The sequence below is a fragment of the Adiantum capillus-veneris genome, chromosome 10 (genome assembly GCF_014529385.1).
Source record: "Adiantum capillus-veneris isolate H3 chromosome 10, ASM1452938v2, whole genome shotgun sequence".
In the NCBI taxonomy this organism is placed as follows: Eukaryota; Viridiplantae; Streptophyta; class Polypodiopsida; order Polypodiales; family Pteridaceae; genus Adiantum; species Adiantum capillus-veneris.
The window spans coordinates 41,609,415-41,619,281 of record NC_140940.1 but is presented as its reverse complement, the minus strand read 5'-3'; the positions used below and the strand labels follow the sequence as shown (position 1 = coordinate 41,619,281).

General features: G+C 37.8%; 1 pseudogene; it reads right to left on the bottom strand.

Annotated features, from left to right (window-relative positions):
• Positions 1-208: 208 nt before the first annotated feature.
• On the bottom strand, positions 209-1,031 carry LOC147448727 (uncharacterized; annotated as a pseudogene).
• Between the last annotated feature and the right edge of the window lie 8,836 nt (positions 1,032-9,867).

The following is a 9,867-nucleotide window of genomic DNA, read 5'->3' as shown; positions in this document are numbered from 1 at the left end:
TCGCCTGGGCAACACCAACCTCTTGAAGATGTTAATATATCATTTCATTTCTTTCTCTCTCTTTCTCAATATTTTTTAACTAAAATTTTTCAATCTCTCTTTTCAATACTCTCTCTCTCTCTCTCTCTCTCTCTCTCTCTCTCTTTTGGGAAATTGTTTTGTTTTCTTATATTTATAATATCATTTTACATACTGTCATGATTTCTCATCAAACTATCAGTTTGTTGAGGACATGCATCACTCGATCTCTGAAATCTTTGTCCTTCAACACCATTGCATCTTCTATCATCCTGTCTTTGATGACCCTCATTGGCACAGTGTGATTGAACCCTGTATTCTTTTCAAAGACTTCCAAATTTTTCATAGATCATATAAACCATAGTAACTAGATTCTAAAGGAGTGCAGGGAAAACTGTAGAGCAGTGTCATGCTGCGTGTAAACTTTAGCAAATGTGAGCTTATATTTGGTAATTTGAATGCCCCAAGCTGTATACCACATGTATTTATCCCATTTCCACCATTCTGTAATAATTTTACAATGCCAGAAAACATGTCTCACTATTTCCAATATCTTACATCTGGCACAAGTTCCATTTGTGAAGCCTTTCCTATTCAGATTTACAGCAGTGGCCAGAGTGCCTGTACATACTCTCCACAAAAAGAATTTGAATTTAAACTGATTAGGTACAAGCCATATGCTACTGAGTACATTGTTCCACCATAATACATTCATGTTTAGACTCCATTGCTTGTTACATCTCTGATACATATTGTTTTCAGGCAAAAGCAAAATATAAAATACATATGTATGTGATTTCCACCAGTTGGTTGAGTGTCCTGGCAGACCCCAATCTCTAAATTTGTCTTCTTCATTAATTGACTAGCAAGCTGTATACATGAGCTCCAAGTTGGTGCCAATCTCTTCTGCATCTGTACCCCAATCCATATTGTCTTCTTGCCACTGCAAAAATTTTCAATTGTAAGTTAGAGTCCAGCAATTGACTAATTTGAGCAATTCCCTTCTTTGACATAGACAATGCAGATTTTCCAAGCAGTTTAGCAGGAGGTACTTTAAAGCAAAGCTCCAAAAGATATTTTCAGCACCTAGTGAATTTCCAGTATATCTCATTTCCACGTTTTGCAATGGCTGATGATGTGGCAGGCTGTAAGGATTTTCATGATTTACGCTGGCAGCTTTTGGCATTGCATTTTGGACCAAAAGCTTTTGAGTTTGAAAGCTTTTCATGTAAACTGCTTTTTGGACCAAAAGCTTTTGAGATTGAAATCTTTTAATGTAAACAGCTGTATTAGCAGTTTGGATGCTTCACAACTTATTTATGATTCATCTCTTGTCTCAGATAAAAAACTATCTGTCTTGCATATGTTGTCATTGGTAAAAATTATGGTTACATTGGACAAAGACCCCCTAGAAGGTGTTAATTTCTTGTCCCAATATATCACCCAACTTCATGTCCTTGCTTCACAATATCAGCAAGAGCTTGCCCAGTTCTCCTCATCTGGAGCTGAGCTCTCAAACTTCCTTAGAAAACTCTGTGGGCTTAACCCCTCATTTGTCTGCACCCCAAATACCCCCTCCATCCCTCCAATTGGTGGCATTTTTTGTCGAGATAGTGCATCACTAGAAGCAGTAAAAGAATTTCAAAATAATCTTTGCTCTCTCAATGATGTTAACCTCCTTGAGATGGTACCAAAAATCTCTAAAGTGTTTCCTGTCTTACCAATAAGACAAATAGAAATTGAATCTCTCGGAGTTGACCATCAACTGTGGGTTCTGCCTAACAAATCCTTCCTGGCTCCTATTCTTAGTGAAACCTTGGTGTACTTGGAAAACCTTCCTGCCTCAACGGTGGAAGACTGTAAACTCAAGATTCTTAAAGGTGGGCAGTTCTTGGACAAGGGAGAACTGATTAAAGCACCCTTTAACCTTCATCTCATCGACCACTCCAAATGCCCCTCAAATGTTGGATTGTACATTCGTACTAAAGGTAGCATGGAATTTGCAAAAAGTAACCCAAATTTCTACACAGAGTCCATCTGGAATATCTTCCGCCCCTATGTGAAATGTGCTTGCACGTTTCTTGACCCCAAAGCTACCTGTGAATCAAGCATCATGTGGTTTGATCATGCAATATGGTTTATCCTCAACCATTTGGATCTGTTATTCCCAGAGAAACCAGTCAAATTTCATCTATCCCTCATCTCCTCTTGGCTAGGTGGATAGGCTAAGCAGATTGTGATTGCACAAATTGCCTTTAATATCTTCCGTGGTCTTATGCATGATATTCTGAAAGAGCTTAAAGCAGATGAGCCCGATCTTTACCTCACCACTTATGCTAACTTTAAAGGGGTCAAGTTCATCACTAATCTGCTTAAACCTTGTATTTAAGATGATGATTCTCCTGCTCTGAAAAGAGCTAACTCTTTGGCTACTCCCAACTCTTTCACCTCGTTTTTTACAGCTAGCTCCTTGTCTAATCGAGGAAAAACTCGTAGCTTTACAAGAGGGAGAGGCAGGTTCCCTGCAATCAGAAACTTCCCTGATATCTAACCCATGAATATATTGCAGGTCTTTACAAACCCATGTGGAAGAAGAGTTCTCTGCAAAGAAGATTCGAATTGTGTTGCTATCTACATACACTGTTTGTTTCACAATATCCTTCTCGATTGGATCTTACCAAAAAATCTTTTTTGTGAGTGCTTTGACTTATTTTTTGGGAATCATAAACTGCTTGACAATATTCTCATAGGATGGAAATACCATCATCCTATAAAAGGATTAGTTTTAAATAATGACTTTCTTAGACAAGAAACAATCACTTACTGTACATGCATTCAATTTTCCTCATTCTGTAGGAATTTTGAAGGATTTGGTAACCATGTCTCTACTCAGGACCTTAGCATTATTGATAATGTCACAATACGTAAGTTACTGGCCAAAGGGCTCAATCACATTCCTAAATATCCAAAAAAAACCCTTACCTTGCCCTATCAGCTTTAATTAGCTGCCTCACTGACCGTGTCAGTGCTCTCCGACTGGAGATGATAGTCCTACCGGACTTGAAGGAATTAGTGAAGGAAGGCTTCCTTCATAAAATTTCTCTACTTCCTAGGAAGTGTCTTTCTTCTGATAGCTCTTGGCTTACACCTCAACTAGATTTTGATTTTCAACTAATCTTAGATAAATGGCTTGTGGTCGGGCTTGACAAAAGCTTCAACTGTCCTACGATTATGTGCAAATACCTTGCGTGGAAAGCAGCTCGGGATCGAGTATCAGGTAAAGAATTCTGTCATACTAACAATACGCCGCAAGATATCTCTAACAAGATCTCTAAACATTTAGGACAATTTGGTTACTCAATTAGTAACACCAGGTTACCAGTACTATTTCCTACATATAAACTCCACAAACATAAATATTGATGGATATCTGTGAATGGATATCTGATGCCTCTAACTATATCTTCACAAATATCACCAAAGATATTACTCTCTGCCTTGATATTATTCTCACAGAATTTGAGCTCATTTGTGCAGAGAAGCTGAGAATCTGCAAGGATTTCCTAAATATCCAATATAATCCCTTCTGGTTAACAAAAAATGCTACAGAAGTCACACTTAACCTTCCTCAACATATCTTCCACATCTTTACAGCTGATATTACACAATGCTATGAAAACATTCCACTTAGTGGAGATCTCGGCCTTAAGACTGTTTTAGCTAAGGTTATTAATTTATCCTTTACCAATGCTAAAAAGAGAAAATATCGTTTTATCTCCCTATCCAAGAAACCCAGATGGATTCAAGTATCTCACTCCATACACCCTCTACACTTCAATGAAACAAAACTCTGCTCCTATATTTTTTGGTTGTTAAATAACTGCACTATTATTGCAGGCGGCTGTTGCTTTAACCAATGCCTTGGCATCCCTATGGGTTTCTCTTGCTCACCACTTATGTGTAACATTTAACTGGATTTTTTCGAATACAAATGGTGTCTTAAGAACATGGAAACTAACCATAAAATACCTCCATTATTCAATCATACTTTTAGATATATGGATGACCTGCTTAGTGTTAACAACAGAATGTTCTCTAAAGAGATTGATCTAATCTACCCCCACTGTCTAAAAATTGAGCCTACTTCCCTACCAGATAATTAGACTGTTTTTGGGGAATATTGCAAATCAACCCAATTTCTTAATCTTTCAATATCCCTTCGCTCCCCATCTACAGGTGGATATGACCTTAGATTCATCTGGAGAAAGGATCTTCTTAAGCTTCCTCACATAGAATTCATTAAAAGAAATATCAATAGGCCATACAAATCCTATTTTCTCTTGTATTGGCCTTCTTTACTTAATTTGCTACTCTTCATCCACCCCCTCTTTGGCTTGGGAAGAGATATCTGTACTAGTTAAAAAATACTGCCAGAACGGATTTAACCATAATCAGATCCGGAACACCATCATAAAAGCTCTCATTTGGCATAACTGGCATGGACTATTGTTTCAAAAAGAGAGTCTCATCTCTCTCATAAGGTAGTAGGACCATACACAATGGGGCTACTACCGACCCATTGTGTGTGGTGCCTAGGTTAGGGCAGGTACACACACACACACACACACACTAGTATACTGGTCATAAAGTGGTTTTTTAAGAAAAACCTCCCAAAAGAAACACCCCCCCCCCCCCCCCCCCCCCCCCCCCCCCCCCCCCCTCGTTGCATAATAAAGGTAATTGGGGACTTGGCCCCCGCTTAGACCAAAGCGTGAAGTGTAATTATTTCATGGGGTAGGCGGCCCCTGTCCCTTATCCATCACCTTCCCCAAGATATGGCGCCTACAGGCTTGAGCAGTTGAGGGCGGCCGATTGCATTCAAACTGATGACTCTGGGAGCGTGCATGACATCCTATATATATTGAGGTGAGGGCATACTCTGGCCCTCACTTAGCCCTGGAGTAGGTCTTTCTTTCTGCTCTTTTTTTTGCTGATGTCTGATCTTGCTAAAATGGAGCTTGCAGCTCAAGTAACACAGGTACCTTACTAAAAAGCTTCAGTTTTTTTGTTGTTGCAGTATCTTGCATGGTAAAAGAAGAATGATGTCGTCTGAGTTATACACTGTATTTGTCTTAGACTTAGAGAGACAAACTTTTTTTCCTAGCATTTGAGCAAAATAATGGACCCTTTGAAGTACCTGCATGTAATTTAGGCATCGGCTCAGATAGAAGCCGCTGCATAATCATAACTACTGTACATGAACATTATTGTGGGCCTTGGGACTGCTTGTGCATACAAAGCAACGTTTTTTTCACCTATCATGTTGACTGTACCAATGGAGATAAACACCAGAGGGAATGGTGTTAGCTTAGTATGGTAACTATGGGCATCATACACCCCCGTCTGCTATGGGCTAACATGGTATGATATAACATTATGATAATATAAATGGGAGGTGCTCCCGACCTTGGATTGGTTATGCTGCTTCTTTGGTAAGCTGTCAGGGTCTGTCGGCTCTTCATACTGTGTGTGTTTGGCACCTCTTAGGCCTGTAAAAAGATAAGGATTGGCTGGAATGCTTTTCCATACATCGGTAGATAAGGGTTTTTCTGCTTTTTTTTTTTTGAAAGGAACTGTGTGCAGTATGGCTTTAAACTGCGATATGATCTTATAAACGGGTTTCCTTTAAAAACTGCTGCAAGGAATTACTGTCTGCATGCTTTACCTAATCTCTGCATAACTGGTTTTTTTCAAAAAAATAGGGTTATTCTTGACCTTTATAATAACTGCGGCATTGTTTAATTTTGCATTACTGTGCCTTCTCACATTTCCTAGTCTCGGCATAACTGGTTCCTTTCAAAAAATGGGGTTACTCTTAGCCCTTGTAGAAACTAAGGCACTAGGTACTCTATATCACTATACGTGCTCACATTCTGAGGAAAGGATCATCATCTATATTTGAAAATAAAGCTGGATATAAACCCAACGTTTTGGGTTTGCTTATGGTTTAAGAAATGTTCTTTGTTCAAACTGTTTGTGAAGGTAAGTATATGGTAGTTTTGGCTTGAACAGAAGCTTGGAAAGGGTTGTACCTTGGATAAGGATGGAATACTGCTTCTAATGCATTGGCTGGTATTAATGAATGGCTTGTTGTCTAATTTTTGTGACTTGGAAGAACCTTCCGTATGGAGGGAGTGGTAAAATTGTTGAAACCACAGTTTTCGGCTCGTAAAATGAGGTTCCACATTAAAAAAAGGGATTCTTGCTACTCTGTTGACTGGTTATACTGGTGTCTTATTGGTTATAAGAAACAAAGTAATCATCACCCTCATCTGATACAGTTGGTTGTCAAAAAGTACTCATTAAATGATTAGGTTGCACAGAAAAGGTCGGACATAACCTTTCTTTGTCTAAAGGGATACCAATGATACCATGGGATTGTTAATTTTGAAGGTAAGTATATGGTTTTTTTGGGCCTAAGCATAGCTACCGAGCTATGGCTCTTGAAATGGTTGGACTCTTGGTGGACTTCACCACTCAGATTAGAAAATAGATTGTACCACTCATTTATGAAGTAATAAGAAAAGACTGCTAAACATACAAGTTCTAATGAATAACACTAGCTTGTCTAACGTAGTTCAAACCTATAAGATGGACATGGATAAAAACTTCTATGGTCCATTAATACCTGTAAAACACATCCAAGGCTAGGTGAATTGTTGTCTTGTTTGGATGGATGCAGGTAAGGACTCTCTCTTATCTTGGATGGCTTTCTTTTCTTCGGCAAGCAACCTTTCTGTAATGAAATACTCACTGAGGAACGGGGAAGTTCTATTAGTACTAGTCTTACTGAAAGAGGATCTCTTTCCTACAATCATTGTACCTAAATAATTCTAATACTGAGTTATTTTTGAACATATCAGTTCATTATTCCTTGGCCAGCTGTCTTTTGAATGTAAAAGTTCAATTATGTCTTAGTAGTTAAGATTTAAACAGCTATACACACATTATACCTTTACAACTGTTTGATTATAAAACAACAGATTTTTAAAAACTATTTACCTTGTGTATTATTCCTAATTTGAAAACCTAAAATATCGAACTAGTCGGTATGGTTTTTTTTAAAATTGGGGGTAACCCTCCTCGTAATACCTCATGGGTACCCACCCCTTAGGGGATTTTGTAAGAAATGTGGCCTTCATTACCCTAAACCTCACGCCCACTGGCTCTCTCTGTCCCCCTTGGCTATACTACAACATACAATAGCCTATACACTTGCTCTGTCTCCTTCTCAACTCCCCATATGCAAGCAAGAGTGGCCATAGAGGCGGCTTGCGAGATCGTAGCCACTGAGTAAACCAATTGTGGGGTATCTTCTCACCATTTAGCTAGCCGAATGCACTATATAAGGTGAGGGTGCTTTGGCCCCTCACTTAGTCTGTGGGTGTTTCTTTCTTTGTGTGTGTATTTCAAAGCAAGGAGTGAGGGTTTTAACATCGTGCAGCTATGGAAGTTGTTGAACTACCATCACAGGTTGGTATTCTCCTTGGCAAGGGTACCTTGATTAATGGTCTTGTACATACTACATGAATACTTCTTTATTAAACTGTCACACAGGTATTTCCTGGCTTAACGTGGTTTTCTTGTTGGGAATTCTGTTGTGGCTGCATACTATGCATAGACTAATATTTTTCTTGTGGGGAACTCTACCGTAACTCCATACTATGCATAAACACTTTGATTGGCAAGACATGTCCTCTCTGTTGAAACTAGAGATACATATTGATGGATTCAAAGATATTTTACTATTTGGTTTTTTAGGGGATTTTATGGTAGGATGTTGGCTTCTTATAACAAAGAGCCCTAAATTCATTATGGTCGAACCCATGCATAACCAAAGTAGTGGTGCTTGGCTTGCAGTAATCACACAATAATTTTCTTTTTGGAGATCTTTTGGTAAGTGATACTGACGTTTGTCTAGTCGGCCATACACAACCTAAAGATGTGGCTTTATTAGTATATATCTGATGCATGGAAATCTGCATATTACTGCGTGGTGTAAATGGGTTTTTTTCTTCCCTCATGCCATCTTTTAGGATTTTTATATTGGCTAATAGTCTCACACATTGACTTATATAGCATGACACTGAAAGAACGGTCAAACAAATATGGTTTTTTTCTTTTTTGATAGACAAGTGATAAATAGGTTCTTGGCTTTGGCTCATTTAATGGGTTTTTTCTCATTCGCCATGCAAACTGACGTAAGTTGAAACCCAAATGGGCATGAGAACTCTGAATTGGCTATTAGAAAAAATATGAGACTATTAGCCAATATAAAAATCCTAAAAGATGGCATAAGGGAAGGAAAAAACCCATTCACACCCATTTACACCTTTAAAAAAAAACCCATTCTAATAATATGTTACCTTCAAAAAATGGAATATTTTCTCTTTGAGAAGTATCCGTGCTATTGTTTTGGATACTTTATGGCTTCAAGGTACTTAAAAAAGCTAGAAAAATTTGAATCCTGACAATACTAGCAAAGTATTTCTGGTACTGAAAGATTGATCTGAGGCAGGTAGTGGGGATTAAGACTCTTGGTTCAGGAGAGATGGTGGTTTTTTTGTTCAAAATGGTATAAATGCTATTGATTTTTTTTTAAATGGGGATTTACAATACCATACTTATAATTACTTCTTTTAAAATCTTTGGGGTTACTAAAACCAAAAGACTAAGAAACATGAACACTTTGGACAATGGTTTTAAGTTTTAAAAGTTGTAAGATGGACATTTCTCATATGCTATGTACAAAGATAATTCTAAGACTGAGTTGTTTACGAATTAATTTTTTCCTTTTCTCTAAATCCAACTGTCTTTTGAATGTAAAAGTTCATTTATGTTTTATTATATAAGTTAAACACACACACACACACACACACACACACACACACACACAAACAATGCGCTTTAGTTGTACACATTAGATATATAATGGTGTTTGTGAAGGAGTAGGATATGAAACATTTAACTTCAAAGATCTTTTTTATGACCATTCTCATGGAGTGTGATAGACATAAATAATCTCTAGACACACACACCCCAGACACATAGCAAGAGAGAGACAATATAAAGACAAAGAGTGCATATATATTCACTCATAGAAATATAATATATATATGTACATACATATTTTATCATATAGAGGGGCGAGCCTCGTATTGCATACATAAATAAGCATCCATCATCACTTTGCTAAAGTGTGACATCGGTAGGATCACTAGCATCATGAAGACTTAATTTCAAACCTATTTCCATGGGAGTAGCAACAATAGGTTTGCAGTCCTAAAGTCCAAACATCATGAAGAGTTAATTTCAAACGTGTTTCCATGGGAGCAACAATAGGTTTGCAGTCTTCAAATCCAAACTTACATAAAAATGTCTCTATGTGGTGTGTTTGACACAAGGCAATACCACCATCACACTTATTAAATTGTATGCCCAAGTGATGATGCAAAAAACCCCAAGTCTTTCATCTTTGAAGTAGCATTCAATTCAGCCTTAAATTGAGCAATATGTGTCTCATTTGGGCCAGTAATCAACAAATCATCCACATATAGAACAACGTTGTCGTGCAGCTCCGCTCCCATGCTAAGAAATATTCCAAGAAGATGCACATCAAGCTTATTGAAAGCCTACTTGATTAATGGTCACTGATGAGGGCTTGTTAATAGGCCAAGTCTAATGATTAATGTATGCCAGATGCGGCTAAAAAGGGCCAATGTATGTCTTAATGATGATAAAAATGAGTATTCTTTAAGTGAGCATAAGTGGGAGATTATGATCTAAAAC